The sequence below is a fragment of the Lissotriton vulgaris genome, chromosome 5 (assembly GCF_964263255.1).
Source record: "Lissotriton vulgaris chromosome 5, aLisVul1.2, whole genome shotgun sequence".
NCBI lineage: Eukaryota > Metazoa > Chordata > Amphibia > Caudata > Salamandridae > Lissotriton > Lissotriton vulgaris.
The window spans coordinates 1,845,523,345-1,845,541,919 of NC_141693.1; positions in this window are offsets into that span (position 1 = coordinate 1,845,523,345).

The following is an 18,575-nucleotide window of genomic DNA, read 5'->3' on the forward strand; positions in this document are numbered from 1 at the left end:
CTTGGCATGACCAAAAGGCTGTCCTGACTGTCTATCAGCCTGGACAGAAGGTGTGGGTGTTGGAGCCAGTGGCCCCAGCAGCACTCAAAGACAAATGGTCTGGGCCCCACACAATTCTTGAGCAAAAGGGAGAGGTCACCTACCTGGTGGACCTTGGAACTCCCAGGAGCCCCCACAGGGTGCTCCATGTCAACAGGCTCAAAGAATATGTCGACAGGAAGGACATGAGCTTGCTCATGGCCATAGATGAGGGACAGGAGGAAGAGAGTGACCCTCTCCCAGACCTGCTCACTCAGAATCCTGATGATGGATCAGTAGATGGTGTTGTCTTTTGTGGCAGCCTCTCTGAACATCAACAGAAGGATTGCAAACAAGTTCTTCAATCCTTCAGGCATATGTTCTCTCTAACACCCAGTCAGACCAATTGGTGTACCCATGAGGTTGACACTGGTGACAGCTTGCCAGTTAAGAGTAAAATCTACAGGCAGCCTGATCATGTTAGAGACTGCATCAAAACTGAAGTGCAGAAAATGTTGGAGCTGGGAGTCATTGAACCCTCAGATAGCCCTTGGGCTAGTCCAGTAGTTCTAGTGCCAAAGCCTCACACCCAGGGTGGTAAGAAAGAGATGAGGTTTTGCGTAGACTACAGAGGTCTCAATGCAGTCACTAAGACTGATGCCCACCCAATACCAAGGGCAGATGAGCTTATAGATAGATTGGCTTCTGCCAACTACTTAAGTACATTTGACCAGACAGCTGGGTATTGGCAAATCAGGTTAGCTGAGGATGCCAAGCCCAAGACAGCATTTTCTACCCCTGGTGGGCATTATCCATTTGTGGTAATGCCCTTTGGTTTGAAAAATGCACCTGCCACCTTCCAAAGGCTGGTGAATCATGTTCTCACTGGGTTGGATGACTTCTTTGCAGCATATCTTGATGATACAGCTGTCTTTAGCTCCACCTGGGAGGATCACTTGGTCCACCTGAGGAAAGTGTTAGAGGCACTGCAAGCAGCAGGTCTCACTATCAAGGCCACAAAGTGCCAGATAGGGCAGACACAGGTTGTATACTTGGGCCACCTTGTAGGTGGAGGCCAAGTTCAGCCACTGGAGAGCAAAATACAGTCAATCAGGGACTGGGCTCCTCCAACCACCCAGACTCAGGTTCGAGCTTTCTTGGGCCTGACTGGTTACTACAGAAAGTTTGTCAGAAATTATGGATCAATTGTGACTCCACTTAATGAACTGACAAGTAAGAAAATGCCAAAAAAGGTTCAGTGGACAGCAGGCTGTCAAAAAGCATTCGATGACCTAAAACAGGCCATGTGCACAGCACCTATCCTCAAGAGTCCAGACTACTCCAAACCATTCATTGTCCAAACAGATGCTTCTGAGTTGGGTGTGGGAGCTGTTCTATCTCAACTGAATTTTGATGGTAATGACCAGCCCATTGCTTTTATAAGCAGAAGGCTGACCCCCAGAGAGAAAAATTGGTCAGCTATTGAGAGGGAGGCCTTTGCTGTGGTTTGGGCCCTGAAGAAACTGAGGCCATACTTGTTTGGCACTCATTTCAAGATTCAGACCGACCATAAGCCCCTCTTATGGCTAAATCAGATGAAGGGTGAAAACCCCAAACTGCTTAGGTGGTCCATTTCCCTACAGGGGATGGATTTTACAGTGGAGCATAGACCTTGCACTGATCATGGCAATGCAGGATCCCCAACTGACCCATGCCCTCATCACATCTTCAACAAAGCAGACTCCGTCATAGCACCGCACCTCCGAGACGTCATCAACTGCTCCTTCAACTCCGCCACCTTCCCGGAAAGCTGGAAACACGCTGAACTCACCGCCCTTCTGAAAAAACCCACAGCGGACCCCACCGAACTCAAAACTACCGCCCCATTTCGCTCCTTCCATTCCCGGCCAAAGTAATCGAGAAAGCTGTCAACAACCAGCTCGCCGCTTTCCTCGAAGCCAACAAATCCCTCGACTCCTCACAATCTGGCTTCCGAACAAAACACAGCACTGAGACCGCCCTCATCGCAGCAACAGACGACATTCGAACTCTACTGGACAATGGAGACACAGTCGCCCTCATCCTCCTCGACCTCTCTGCAGCCTTCGACACAGTCTGCCACTCCACCCTTTTACAACGCCTCAGAAACATCGGAATCCAAGGAAAAGCACTTGAATGGATCACCTCGTTCCTCACCGGAAGAACCCAGAAAGTCCGCCTTCCACCATTCAAGTCCGAGGCCACCGAAGTCATCTGTGGCGTACCCCAAGGGTCCTCACTCAGTCCTACCCTCTTCAACGTATACATGAGCCCCCTCGCGGCCATCGCCCGCCAACACAACCTCAACATCATCTCTTACGCGGATGACACTCAACTGATCCTTTCTCTCACCAATGACCCCAGCACCGCCAAAACTAACCTACACGAAGGAATGAAAGAAGTTGCCGAATGGATGAAACACAGCCGTCTGAAACTGAACTCAGATAAAACAGAAGTCCTCATCTTAGGTACATCCCCCTCCGCATGGGACGACTCTTGGCGGCCGGAAGCCCTTGGAAAAGCACCCATCCCAACAGACCACGCACGGAACCTAGGCGTTATCCTGGATTCTTCACTTTCAATGAACAGACAAGTCAACGCCGTATCCTCATCCTGCTTCAACATTCTTCGCATGCTCAAAAAAACATTTTGCTGGATCCCACCGAAACCAGAAAAACAGTCACCCATGCTCTGGTCACGAGCCGACTGGACTACGGAAACACCCTATACGCAGGTACTACCGCTAAACTCCAGAAGAAACTCCAACGAATCCAGAACGCCTCAGCCAGGATCATATTAGACATCCCACGCAACGAACACATCTCTGGTCACCTGAAAGACCTCCACTGGCTACCCGTCAATAAGAGGACCACTTTCCGACTGCTAACCCACGCACACAAATCACTCTACGACATCGGACCAGAATGCCTCAACTCACGTCTGTCCTTCTACACCCCCTCCCGCCAACTACGTTCCCCCAACCAAGCCCTCGCCACTATACCTCGCATCAACAAGACCACCATGGGAGGCAGGTCCTTCTCATACCTGGCTGCTAAAACATGGAACTCACTCCCCACTTACCTTCGCCTTACCCAGAACCACCTAGCATTCAGAAAGCAACTTAAAACGTGGTTATTTGACAAGTAATCCTCCTCCCCTCCCTAAGCGCCTTGAGACCCTCTGGGTATGTAGTGCGCTATATAAATTCTCTGACTTGACTTGACTAGATGGGCTCTCCAGGTATTTCCACTTAGAACAAGAAGACTCACCTGGTCAAGGTTAGTTTATTGTCCCAAAGTTTGGGGGGGGGGGTCATGTAGGAGAGTAGGGTCTGCAATCCTATGATCACCCAGATTTTTTGCTTTTGTTTCACTGGTTTACGACTTTCTCTGGCTGTGGGCCTGCCAATCAGACCTACAGCCTAGCTGTTCTCTCACTAAATTGACATGTGTACCTTAGGTGCATTAACCAATTGGAACTGGGCCACCTTATCAGACCCTGTAACTCAGGGCATAGGTGTACCCAGGGCCTACCAGGGGCTGAAGCATGTATTATGCCACCCCTGGATGGCCATCTAAAACTGACACAACTGGCTGCACGACAGCTGGGGCAAGGTGGTGTACTCACCCTTTGATTTAGATATAGTATACCTATATCTAACCCTAAAAATGGACACACAGATTCCTATCAGTCACTCCTATGGCAGGCCTTGACAATCCTGAAGGCAGAGTGCTTGGAATCGTGTGAAATGGTGCTCTGGCATGAGCCGAGCCCGTTTGCAGCTTGCGGAACCAAGTCCTAATAGCTGTTCCATGTTAACGCATACCATATACTCTTAAGTGCATTATAATCCTCGCGGTTAAATGCTATCTCTGGTATTGCTTTATCAAAACATGTCGAGTAAGGTGTCATACGAATTGGAATACTAACCCCTCGCCAATTCTGGCGACGGGGTAAGCATTCCACCCTTCTAGAGGGACACGACATGTATGTAACTGTGAACCCCGGTTCAAGTTAACTGAAGCCTCAGCTCCACAAAATGGATGCTGCCACCACAGACACGAGTCTGACCTCCTGCTGCTGGGAGTCCTTCCAGCGAGGAGAGCTTGGACAAAGGGTTTCCTGTCAGGGGCGGTGCTAGCACCATCCCAGACAGGGTTTTGTGTATCCTGGGTAGGCAGGGCTTTACAGGAAGGTGACTGCAAGTGGCACCCCAGTGCTCACTACGCATCTGCCGGCTAGAACCAGTTCCAGGGGCACACCAGCCCCTGGCCTGGGGAAAGTCCGGCATGGGAGAGGGGTGTAACCACCCCTCTTCCTGGTCCCACCCCTAGGGCAGGACCTAGTCGCGTACCCACCCCTTTCTTTAGGATAAAGGCAGGAGCGGGGACCCTTCCAAATTAGATCATCTTTGAATCAAGAAACTACTTTCTACGAAAGGAACTCTCGACTTCTTCTCAAGATTTCTCCCTTGTGGCTAAGGAGTAGTCACCCTGCATCCGCAGGCACCATCTAAGAACTCTGCGGTTTGCTGCACGTCCTTCCTCAGGAATCCGACCGACCAGCACGACGAGACCCGGCTTCCCTGGCACCTCTGACCTCTACCTACCTCTACAGCTAAGCTGAGAACCGTAGGTGCGATGAGACCTCGAGGGACCGGCCATCATCAGAACTGCACGACTTCTATCCAGCACGACCGCCGAGGGATCCTCTGGTGAGTGCTTTGGGGTCCGAGAAGCCCCGACCCTGAGCAGCTCCAGCACCGAAGTCCAGCCCCCCAGCATCTCCACGATCTGCGTGGGGCCCTTCTGCTTTTTGCTGCTCACCGCGTTGTCTGGCTACTAGCCCGCTGGCTTGTGGCCTTTCCGACGACGATCAACGACGACAACACTGCTGGTCTGGTTGCTCCAGACTGGCCCTTGCTCCCTTCCAAAAGAGGAGCACCCCGGACCCTCCTGGTCCACTCAAGACGCCATTTTAGGTCCACCGCGTGGGCTTGAATTTGCCAAGGCTTGTTGCCCCAATCTTGGGTCCAGCGACGTCGACAGCATCAACCATCGTGGGACAGCTCGCACCTCCATCCTGGTCGCCGACAACGCCTCCTGGTCCGTGAGACTGCAGAGCCCAGCGTCGCCCACTCACCTGGTCGAGGTGACTACCATCCGGTGCCCTCCTGGTGCCATCTGATCCCTGGCTAGTGGTCACGAACTTGGTCCCCTCTGCTTTCAGGTGTCATCCATCTTCGATCCAGGCTTGGATCACTTCGAACTATCTTCACTGGTCGCCTGCCAGCAACTTCTTTCTTCAGGCTCCTGGTCCGTCAACGAGGACTCCCGACGTCTAAACAGACCTATGCAGCCGCAGCCCCTGGGCTAGGTAACTTCGGCATTTCGGTGCCCCAGCATAGCCTCACTATCTAAGGGTCCAGAGTCACTGTCGTTTTCGACCTACCTTATCGGGTTCGCCCGAGAACACTAACTTTGCTTTTACTAGCCTCCATAGACTTTGTCCCGCATCCCGCGTGAGAGTGCACACTCTGCACCCGAGTCCCCTAGGCCTCCTACTAGTAATCTGAAGGTTCAGTAACGTAGTCCTAGCGATTCCAAAGCCTATTAGTACAGTACTTACCTGCTAGTAATTTCACATTCCACTCCCATAGTATATGGTTTTCCGTGCCCCTCGGGCATCTGTGTAAATTTTGCAACTTGAAGTATTTTCATAAGAGGTTTGTTGTGTGCTTAGTACCCTGTCCTCATAAAGAGTACAGGGCTGTTGTGACTTAAATAAATACACTGTTTATTTTCATAACACTTGTGTGGTGTCCTTTCACTTGGTGTTCAAGGGATATATGTGATGGTATAACAGCTGGCTTAACACACCCTCTAGAGTTTAGCCCGAAGACTGCTCGTATCCACGCTACTAGGATAGCTGGTCTATAAGGTTGACTTACAACCAATCACCATAAGGGTTGTTTGGACTGATACATAGTGATCACTAGAATAGTGAGCACTGCATACCAGGTCAACTTCTCACAATGCTCCACTGTAAAATCCATCCCCTGTAGGGAAATGGAACACCTAAGCAGTTTGGGGTTTTTACCCTTCATCTGATTTAGCCACAAGAGGGGCTTATGGTCGGTCTGAATCTTGAAATGAGTGCCAAACAAGTATGGCCTCAGTTTCTTCAGGGCCCAAACCACAGCAAAGGCCTCCCTCTCAATAGCTGACCAATTTTTCTCTCTGGGGGTCAGCCTTCTGCTTATAAAAGCAATGGGCTGGTCATTACCATCAAAATTCAGTTGAGATAGAACAGCTCCCACACCCAACTCAGAAGCATCTGTTTGGACAATGAATGGTTTGGAGTAGTCTGGACTCTTGAGGATAGGTGCTGTGCACATGGCCTGCTTTAGGTTATCGAATGCTTTTTGACAGCCCGCTGTCCACTGAACTTTCTTTGGCATCTTTTTACTTGTCAGTTCATTAAGTGGAGTCACAATTGATCCATAATTTCTGACAAATTTCCTGTAATAACCAGTCAGGCCCAAGAAAGCTCGAACCTGAGTCTGGGTGGTTGGAGGAGCCCAGTCCCTGATGGACTGTATCTTGCTCTCCAGTGGCTGAACCTGGCCTCCACCTACAAGGTGGCCCAGGTATACAACCTGTGTCTGCCCTATCTGGCACTTTGTGGCCTTGATAGTGAGACCTGCTGCTTGCAGTGCCTCTAACACTTTCCTCAGGTGGACCAGGTGATCCTCCCAGGTGGAACTAAAGACAGCTATATCATCTAGATATGCTGCACAGAAGTCATCCAGCCCAGTGAGAACTGGATTCACCAGCCGTTGGAAGGTGGCAGGTGCATTTTTCAGACCAAAGGGCATTACCACGAATTGATAATGTCCACCAGGGGTTGAAAATGCTGTCTTGGGCTTGGCATCCTCAGCTAACCTGATTTGCCAATACCCAGCTGTCAGGTCAAATGTGCTTAAGTAGTTGGCAGAAGCCAATCTATCTATAAGTTCATCTGCCCTTGGTATTGGGTGGGCATCAGTCTTAGTGACTGCATTGAGGCCTCTGTAGTCTACGCAAAACCTCATCTCTTTCTTACCACCCTGGTGGTGAGGCTTTGGCACTAGAACTACTGGACTAGCCCAAGGGCTATCCGAGGGCTCAATGACTCCCAGCTCCAACATTTTCTGCACTTCTGTCTTAATGCAGTCTCTAACATGATCAGGCTGCCTGTAGATTTTACTCTTGACCTGCAGGCTGTCACCAGTGTCAACCTCATGGGTACACCAATTGGTTTGACGGGTGTCAGAGAGAACATATGTCTGAAGGATTGAAGAACTTGTTTACAATCCTTCTGTTGATGGTCAGAGAGGCTGCCACAAAAGACAACACCATCTACTGATCCATCATCAGGATTCTGAGTGAGCAGGTCTGGGAGAGGGTCACTCTCTTCCTCCTGTCCCTCATCTGTGGCCATGAGCAAGCTCATGTCCTTCCTGTCAACATATGCTTTGAGCCTGTTCACATGGAGCACCCTGTGGGGGCTCCTGGGAGTTCCAAGGTCCACCAGGTAGGTGACCTCTCCCTTTTGCTCAAGGATTGTGTGGGGCCCAGACCATTTGTCTTTGAGTGCTGCTGGGGCCACTGGCTCCAACACCCACACCTTCTGTCCCGGCTTGTACACAGTCAGGACAGCCTTTTGGTCATGCCAAGCTTTTTGGAGTTCTTGGCTTGCCTCAAGGTTTTTAGAAGCCTTTTCCATATACTCAGCCATCCTGGAGCGGAGACCAAGTACATAGTCCACTATGTTGGTTGCAGGCTTTTTGAGAGGTCTCTCCCATCCTTCCTTCACCAAACACAGGGGTCCTCTCACAGGATGCCCATACAGAAGTTCAAAAGGGCTGAAGCCAACCCCCTCTGTGGGACCTCTCTGTAAGCAAACAAAAGGCAGGGTATCAGGACATCCCATCTACGCCTGAGCTTTTCAGGTAGTCCATGAATCATCCCTTTTAGGGTCCTGTTGAACCTTTCAACAAGCCCATTGCATTGTGGATGATAGGGTGTTGTGAACTTGTAGTTGACACCACATTTCTTCCACATAGCAGACAGATACCCTGACATGAAGTTTGCACCTCTGTCAGAGACAACCTCCTTAGGGAAGCCCACTCTGGAGAACACTCCAACTAGGGCTCTTGCCACAACAGGTGCTGTAGGGGTCCTAAGGGGAATAGCTTCAGGATACCTGGTGGCATGGTCCACCACCACCAGTATAAACTTGTGCCCTGATGCTGTCTGGGGTTCCATTGGGCCAACAATGTCAATCCCCACTCTTTCAAAGGGCACCCCCACCACAGGCATTGGTATAAGGGGGGCCTTTGTTGTGCCACCTGACTTGCCACTGGCTTGGCAAGTGACACAGGAGCGACAAAACTCCTTGGTATCCTCATTCATGTGAGGCCAGTGAAAGTGTGAGACAATTCTGTCCCAAGTCTTATTCTGGCCTAAGTGTCCTGCACGGGGAATCTCATGGGCCAAGGTGAGAAGGAAACCTCTCTGAGACAAGGGGATGACCAGCCTCCTGGTTGCACCAGGCTTGGGGTCTCTTGACTCAGAGTACAGGAGTCCATCTTCCCAGTATACCTTGTGGGCACCTGTGGCGTTCCCTGCAGCCTCAGCAGCAGCCTGCTGTCTGAGGGGTTCAAGGGAAGGGCAGTCTAACTGTGCCTTCCCCAGGTCTTCTCTGGAGGGTCCCCTGAACCCAGAAACTCAACCTGATCAGGTTCAAGTTCTTTAGGCTCAGTTTCCCTCAGCTCTTTGAGGTCAGCCTCCTCTGAGACTTGATCCACAACCTTGGGCAAGGGGGAAGGCAATGCCTTAACCCTACTGCTTTTCTTCTTGGAAGGTGTCTGGTCCATTGTTCCAGGATCCAGCACCTGTTCAGTGGGGCATCTTCTGGTTTGTGCAGCACCCACCACAAGTGAATTAAATTATTAGCATCTTACACAGTTGTTTTTGACACCAAGACTCAATCAGCCAGTGTTTTCGAAACACCAGCAGACCTGGCGCTCATTCATCGTAGCACTGCATTTGAAATAAAACCTATGCTGGGAATATATGTTTATATGCCAGAATTAGGAGGGAACTTCACTCTGACTTATGTAAAAATAATACCACCGAACTTCCAACTTGCCACTCCCCCACGCAACGCCACTCACCCACCCAACGCCACTCACCCACGCAATGCCACTCACCCACGCAACGCCACTCACCCACGCAACTCACACACGCAACGCCACTCACCCACGCAACGCCACTCACACACGCAACGCCACTCACACACGCAACGCCACTCACACACGCAACGCCACTCACACACGCAACGCCACTCACCCCCACACTGTGCAGTGCACAATAGGTCTCGCAGTAGGAAAGTTGGAGCTATTGGTTTTGTAAATGACAAAGCCCTTTATGTTTTTAAAATGAAAACAAAAATAAAATGCATTGTTATTTGCAATTGTAATAGCTCCAACTTTCCTACTGCGAGACCTATTGGCAACGCCAGTGCTTGTTCTATATTTGCTATTAATATGTGATTTTCAGTTTTACAGTTATTTAATAATTTTCAGGTTTCGCTTATGATATACTACAAGGCTGTTACCTCTCTGCAGGTAGTTTTTCTTTCTTCCTGTTCATTCCCCCTGCTCTGGTGATGTTATTGTTGTTATGGTAATCACTAAATATTTCATTTATTAACTATTACACTTTTGAATGATGTCTATCTGTTTCATTGTTTTCTAGGTTTAGATTCTTTCTGATCATTTTCTTTTGTTTCTCTTCTATTGCATGATTTTATGGTTTTCCCTCCTGGTCTTTACAGGCTATCTCTTTCCCTCTTTTTATGTGACATTGTTGGTTTGTTCCTTTTCGGGTTTTTTCTTCTTCTTCTCCTTGTCCTTATATTCTCGTCTAGGTTTTATTCTAACGCCGTCTTTCTTTTTGTGGTGGGATAACTTTTGTTCTGTTTCATAATGTGTCTTTTATCTCCCTGTTCTTTTATGGTTTTACACTACGCGTCCGGCCTCCTCAGAGTATGTCTCTGTTTGCAGGTTTGCCTTAAAATTGTTACCTTTTCTACGGTGGTCCTTTTTCCAATGCATTCCTTTCCCTATGATATTGTATTTGTTGCTTAATGTGACATTATTCATTTCCTTCAGTGGACACTCCGCTTTGGATACTTTCATATATCTCTTAAAATAGGTTCTGGTATTTTCCTATGCTTTTATTCCCATGCATTATTATCTGTACTTTCTATTTCCTTTTCTCCCCCTCTTTATGATGGTGCTGGATTTCTCTATTCCTTTCATTTAATTTTCATATTTCTTTCACTCTATCTTTCACATCTCCTTTATTATGTAATTATTATTATTATTATTGCATTTATTGAGCGCACAGCTACCCGGAGGTTTCCCGGCGCTTGCCTTGGGAACCCGTCCTGGCTTTTCCCTGTGAGATAGCCCCTACAGGGCATCCCCAAGGTGAAAGCCAGGCATCCCGCCGCAGGGGGGCCGTTGTGGAGATTAAGCAAGCTTAATGCCCAGAGTTGCAGAGTGAGAACCCATGATTAGAGCAGGCACCGAAGCGAGAATTATCGAGTCCGTGGACATTTGAGCTCAAGACCCTGCCGCGTCGGGAATTGAACCCTGGTCCCGGGTCTGACCTCAGCTTCCGGGTCTGCCTGCTCTACATCGTGAGCCACACTTCTCGTGTCTCGTTTTAATTTAATTTCCCTTGCTTTTTTTTTCTCCTGTTATTCTCTTATTGTATGGTTCTTATATCATGATTTTTTCCTTATATTTCATGATAATGGTATATGGTTTTCCATATTTTTAGGTCGAGCCTGTCAATGCGCTCGCGCATTGAGCTTGCGGGAGATATTGGGGCTTAACCAGAGTTTAACCATCGGGCGATTTGATGCTGTGCCCGTAAAAAGCAAGCTCAACGCGCAAGAGCATTGACCTAAAAAGCGCGTGCACATCAAAGCCACCAGCCTCCCTCCCACAGGCATCCCCCAGCGTGAGCTCTGCCTCAGGCATTTCTCCTCCCCTAATTTATTCACTGCCGGCCGGCCGTACTTTCACTTTGACGGCCGCCAGGCCGTCTCTCGAATTTCTCCTCCCCCCTCCCAGTGTACTTTTACTTTTTTTAAGTTATCTTTATTGTTTTCATGCTTTTACCCGTGGCTACTTCTACCCATTTTCATTCCCCTTTTGCTTCACGTTATAAGCCCCCCCCCCACCCTCCGAGTGCACAAAGCCCCTGCAGCAGTCGTCTTTCTTTTGACCCGTCAATGCTTTTTAATTCAATTATCAATGTTGCCCTGGCCCTCTGAGCTTCAATTTTTTCAGTTTCTTTATATTTGGGTTAGGTCAGTAATCTCCATTTACAGATGATGCAGATTAACGCATGGGTTAACTCAGTTTAGAGTAGTTTGTTAACCTTTCTTTACTGTAAGCGGCTAGTATACGCAGTTTGCTAGACACAACACGTCTTTTAAGCATTACGGATGCAACCGCTGTTCCATGCCGAAAGATACAGCCGCCTTGTGCATTAAGACATCAGGCAACAGACATCTCTAGCAAGGTAGGAAACGCCGCAATCATTTCAATATGGGTGATCAGTAATCTCCACCTACAGATGGCGAAGATTCAAGCATGGGTTAACTCAGTTTGGACGAGTTGGTTAGCCCTCCTTTACTTTCAGCGGCTAGTATAAGCAGTACACGCAACACATCTTTTAAGCATTACAAATGTTTCTTCCTTTAACTTCGGTATTCAAAAATATCAAATATCATGAGTTACTTTTTCCTGCCTCATTTAGAGTATTGAACAAAGGAAATTTGAAAAGAATGAGCAAAGAATGATTTTGAAAGAGGAACGCAAACTCTGCACCAGAGGAAAATGCTTTCCGTGAAACACACACAGATAGGTATGTAAAGTGGGCGTCACTCTTTCCGAGCAAGAAAAAAAGCAACCTGATGACACACTTTCAATTTTCGCCCAATGGATGGGTTTCAATAAAACTGCACAAAATAAAACACGCGGGGCTCAGTTGCAGCTTTCTGTTGGGCTCATATCAGCTTTGTTTAGACAGGATGAAAGCAGAGAGGCAATTAATCGTGTCAGACATAACCATCAATTCCTCGGGGTCGCTGGAGTCCTGGCTAATAAACAAGTTGGGGTCGTTTGAGTGCACCATGACGGGAAACACTGGTTTATGGGAGCTAAGTGTTTCTGGCAAGCTAATTCACTTCAAAAGGTATCCATAGTCCAGCCATTTTCGACTTGCAAGATCCCCGGTGAGAGGATTTCATCAAACTGTCCTAGTGTAGGCTGGACACTAAATTCGCCAAAGCGTTAAACACGTTAAGAAGTGAGCAAAAGCAGTGTTTTGGGCAGATATATTAGGGGTTTTAAAGATGTGCACAATACATTTTATTTAGATTTACTTTTTTTTCCTTCCAATGGCTGTTGTCTGAAGTCGTTTGGTGTTTTTTCGAAGAGACAAGTCAGTGCTTTCGAAATGGCAATAACGTACTTGAGCCCTTTTGTAATCCAGTGTTCTTGTTTTGGACTTTAATGTCTTCAGTGTACCTCCAAAAATATAATCTGGTGTGACTTTTTGGGTCGTTATAATGATTGCCATTATTTGGATAATTGCAGTTCGACACTGGATTTTTTTTTTCATCACTAGTTAGTGTTTGCTTATGCTTGGTGTGTTTCACAGTTTTAATAGTTTGCTGTCGAGTTTGGTGTGGGTAGGATGTACAAAGGTCATGTTCTGCTTCTGTAAGTCGTTTTTATAACTTCACAGCATGTTCATCAATTTGTTAGCATTTTAAAGCAGCTGTGTACCCGTGTATTGTGAGCGGATGTTCTTGTAATTGTTTTAACATGTACCCCAAGGACTTAAAGAAGAAATACATGTAAAACAAAAATGAATTAAAATTATTTTTGTGGGTTGTAGCTACTGTATTAGAACGCTAGACCTTGTTTGGTTAGAGGTTTTTGACCCAACTAATGGATATAATTTAAGCGCCTATTTAAACCTGTCCTTGCTATTCCCGAGTTCATGGATGTTTAAAGGAGGCACCGTTCTTGTTCTGAAATGCCTTGTATAAAAAAAAAGCAACATTCCAGATAGTTAAAGGTGTAACCTCGACCTGTCCCCGTTTTCCACCTTCGGTTCTAACTTAATAATTGTTTGTACCATGTCCACCTCCTGCTGGTTCTGTGTGTTCCATCTCTCTATTCTGTCTCATTCTCTCATGCCCCTTCACTGTCTTGGCCTCTCCACTCTTCCTCTATTTCTCTCACTCTCTCCTGCCCCTTTTACTGTCTTGGCCTCTCCACTCTTTCTCTATTTCTGTCTCACGCTCTCCTGCCCCTTCACTGTCTTGGCCTCTCCACTCTTCCTCAGTTTCCGTTTCACTCTCTCCTGCCCCTTCACTGTCTTGGCCTCTCCACTCTTCCTCTATTTCTGTTTCACTCTCTCCTGCCCCTTCAATGTCTTGGCCTCTCCACTCTTCCTCTATTTCTGTCTCACTCTCTTCTGCCCCTTCACTGTCTTGGCCTCTCCACTCTTCCTCTATTTCTGTCTCACTCTCTCCTGCCCTTTCACTGCCTTGGCCTCTCCACTCTTCCTCTATTTCCGTCCCACTCTCTCCTGCCCCTTCACTGTCTTGCTACTGTTTATTGTTTTTGCACAAATCTAATATCTTGGTCTATTCCTTTTCAATAATCAGGCATTTTTGTTTATTAGGTGTTTATGTTTTTGATTGGTTTATTTATAGGCACTTTCTATCTATCTATCGCCCTCTATCTATCGACCTCACTCGATCTATCTATCGCCCTCACTCTATCTATCTATCGCCCTCACTCTATCTATCTATCGCCCTCACTCAGCACCACCACTCAGCGCCACCACAGTATCAATCTGTGCAACCATTCAACAACAACTGGTTCAAATATGTTCTCTCAATGTCTCAAACTTTATTACAAATGTCACAAAAAGATGTTAATATTTAACTTCTGTTCTTGGATTTTTGTCACAATAAAATACACTTAACACAATCTTCACAAAAGTTATTTACAAAAGTTTAAGCTATTGCCATTATAAATTACAATAACTTTTATTTAAGTATTAATTATTTAAAAAAATTAAAAGCCATTGTTATTTGTCACGTAAATACAACACATATTGCATTACAAATGCTATAGGTGTCACATTTGCGAAAGTTATAACTATTGGCATTGTAAATGACAAAGCTATTAAGTTAGCTATTTTCAAAACCAACACAGAAATAAAAAAATTGTCATTTACAATACCAATAGCTCAAACTTTCCTAATGCGAGACCTATTGCATTGCAAATGCTTTTTCTTGTTGTAATCATATTCTAAATGCGTTTTACATATTCAGTTTTATTACTTGTTCCCCGTATCCCCATTCTTCTTTGCTCTGAGGGGGTCCGGCCTCCCTTGGTGCTGCTGTAGGTGCACCCAGACCCGTAGTTAACAGTCTAGGATGGATTCAAACATGTTATTAAATGACACCTACAGAAAACCAAAGGAAAAATTAAGACAAGTAGATCAGGTACAATACATCCAAGCTATCAGAGAGTAAGGTGTTCACAATGTGATCAGGTGGAAAACTATATACACAACCACAAATGAATAAAATATAGTATCAAGTATTACATCACGGAGGGTCATAGTGAAAAGACAATGCATCCAGAGATTTCCACAATTTCTTGTTGGAGGATTTCCATGTAGCCGCTTGTAGAGCTGGATTGTCAGCTCCTCTCAGAAAAGAGAGCCATTCTTGCCATATTCCAAAATTGACCTCTGATGAGCTCTTCCATTTACAAAGGATAACCTTGCATGCCAGTGTCAACATTAGATCTAGAAGTTGACGGTCATGAATGTCTGGCAGCTGAGGGTCTAGTGCACCTAGTATAACGTAAATGAAGTCCTTCACAAGATCAATTTTAAAAATTTGGCAAATATAAGCAAAGATTTTCCCCCAGAATGTCTGTAATATAGGGCAGTAAAAAAGCATATGGGCAAGATCCCCAGTCGCTGTCTGACAATTCCAGCAAGTGGGTGTGTCTCTCAGATGACATTTAAATAGCCTATGTGGGGTCCAAAACGTTCCGTTTAACAACATGTATTTTGTCTGGCAAAGAATTGGAGATATCTTATTGGACAGGGCGGTTTTGTGTATTACATCCCAGTCTATTTCTATTCCCGTTGAGTTAGGTTCCGATTCCCATTTACCTTCCGCCAGTCTGTGGGAGTTCCTGGGCGGAGGGAGAAGTAACTTGTAGAGTTTAGACACGAAGTGGCCAGCATGAATCAGATGAGGCAGGCGTGTCATAAGCCAAGGTGAGTCAGCGGCAAGGTTACGTTTAGAGATGATAGATTTCAATTTCAGGAACTGATAAAAATCTATGGGGGGCAGGTTATATGTCGCCTGCAATGTCGAGAAAGGAATGGGCTGTGTACCATCATAGAGGTCCTTAACCATATTAATGCCTTTTTCAGCCCACAGATTCCAAAAGATGGTTTTGCCGTCTAGCTTGAACATGGGGTTTCTCCAAAGTGACACAATAGTGGTTTTTTTGATAGTGGAGTTAGTTTTGTGGGATTGGTCAAGCCTTAGCAAGGCTCGTCTGGTGTTCAACAGGATGTATTTGGAGTGAGGAAGGTGTGTTAAATCCATAGTAAGGAGGGTTGGTAGGGGTGCATGTGCAATGATAGATTTTTCAATGGTTAACCATACTGGGACATAGAATGGAGAGTCTACCAGCCAGAAAGCTCCCTGTTTACAGAGGAAAGCCGTCTGGTAGTTCCTGAACGAGGGAAGGCCCAGGCCGCCTTTCTCTTTTGCTAGTTGCAACTTTTTCAATGATATCCTGGCTTTCTTCCCCCGCCACAGAAACTCACCAAATAGCTTATCCACCTTTTTGATGAAGTCATCCGTAAAAGTCATAGGAAGCATGCTAGCTAAATAATTCACCAGTGGGGTGGACATCATTTTGAGAGTTTCTGCCCTGCCCCACCAAGAGAAAAACTTGGGTGACCAGCCGTCTAACAGTGTTGAGATCTTTTTTTAAGGTTAGTTCCTCATTAATTTTTAAGGTTGATATTAAATCCTTCACAAAATCAAGACCCAAGTATTTAAAGCATTGTGGTTGCCAGGTGAGGCCAGAGGTTCCAAGGATGTCTTTATTTCCGATGTTGTTTAGGAGTTTAACCTCCGTTTTGTCCTTGTTGAGTTTGTATCCTGAGACCCTGGAGTATTCATCAATAGTACTCATTAGCGCAGGATAGCTTCATCCGCTCTTTCTGACATAATGAGTACATCGTCCGCATATGCGGTTAGTTTTACGGTGTACTCGTTGAATGGGATACCAGCAATTGCTTCCTTATGCCTTATATGATATAGAAACGGCTCAATTGCTAGTAAAAACAAGGATGGGGAAAGAGGACAACCCTGTCTTGTACCCTGTTTCAGACAGAACGATGAGGAAAAGGAGCCACCTGCCCTAACCCTTGCAGTAGGACAAACGTAGAGGGACATTACAAGTTTTGTGAATATTACGCCTAAGTTGAATTTATGTAGCACTGCTTCGAGAAAGGCCCAATCGACTTTGTCAAAAATCCTTTTCGGCATCTAACGTTATCGCCGCCGTGGGTGTATCTAGAAATTTTGCTTTCTCCAGCACGTGTGCCAGCACCCTTGTATTATCACTAGACAGTCTATTTTTTAGAAATCCTGCTTGAGACGGGTGGATTAAGGTGGGAAGGACTCGTTGCAGACGGGCTGAGAGGATCATAGCTAGGATCTTGCAGTCAAGATTAATTAAGGAGATGGGTCTGTAGTTTTTTGGGAGGGTAGGATCTTTCCCGTCCTTGGGGAGAACCGCAATGATTGCCTCCGCCAGGGTGCCCTTCACTTCACCCGTGCTGCTTATTTCTTGAAACAGGTGGAGAAGAGGGTCCACTAGGGAGGAGACAAAACATTTGTAGAATTTAGCAGTGAAGCCATCCGGGCCGGGCGCTTTACCCCATTTTAAGCCTTTGATCGCTTTCTCGATCTCAATCGGCGTAATCGGTTCGTTAAAACGCCGTTGTTCTTCCGAGGAGAGCTTTGGTAAATCACATTCATTCAGGTAGTCCTGAATCTTCCCCTCTTCTACAGATGTATTTTTGGCGTAAAGGGTTTCATAGAAGTCTTTAAATACTTCCGCTATTTCATTTGGCTCTGAGTGGCCCATCCCCGATGTGTCCTTAATGACATTGATTGAATTCTTCTGAACTTTGAATTTTAGGTAAGCCGCCAGGCTCTTGCCCGCCTTATTGGATTTGCAAAGCTTAAACCTGCGTTTCCTGTCTAGCCATAAACCTGCCCTTTCGCTCACCAATTTATTGTATTCATATTTCTTATTAGTCATTATGTTTATTGTCACGTTATCTCGGTCTTTCTGGTGCTTGTTTTCTAACTCCGTTATCTCACGCTCTAGAGTTTCTAGTTTAGCGTTGTGGTCTTTGTTTATTGCTGATCGAATCTTGATGCATATCCCCCTGAGCGTACTTTTCAGGGCGTCCCATCATATAAGGTCTGAAGTATCCCCTCTCGCATTTAATTCTAGATACGAGCGAATGGCAGATTGAATAGCCATCCGTTGTTGGTCTTTTTTTTAAATTTCGTCATTTAATCGCCACAACGTTTGTCGTGGGGAGGGTTTAATGTTGGAGATGGAAAGGGAAATACATGAGTGGTCTGACATGACTCTTGGTTCAATAGAAGAGTCCTCTATCCTTGAGACCCCATTCTGAGTAATAAAGATATAGTCAATACGTGAATAAGAGTCATGAGGGGAGGAGTAAAATGTGTAGTCCCTATCCGCAGGATTTTGTATTCTCCATGTGTCAACCAGGTGAAAACGATGCATCTTTAATACTTTTTTTCTCTCTATTCATATTTGCTTTGTCTGTTCTACTCTTCACTCTGCCGTTATAATCTACTTTCCCTTTTCTTCTCCCTTTTTCCTCCTTGCCCAGAGTAAAAAAATTCTTCTCTTATCTCTATTTATTTATTTTTTCTTTATCATCTTCTTGTTCAATTTTATTGTCATGTCTTCTACCCATCCGTTGTCGGTGATTTCCTGGAATGTTCATGGCCTCACCCATTATATTAAACGAAAGAAGGTTCTTTCTTATTTGCATTCTAAACATGTAGACGTTGCCTTACTACAGGAAACTCATTTGAATGATATCGAATCTAGTAAACTTAGCAGGGATTGGGTTGGTAAAGTCATTCATAGCAGTGTTTCTAAACCGGATCCCACTAATACCAACCCTGTTCGTAAATGTGGGGTAGCCATCCTTTTTCGAAAGTCACTCCCTTTTACAATTATCAAGACATGGACTGATCCGGATTGCCGGTATGTG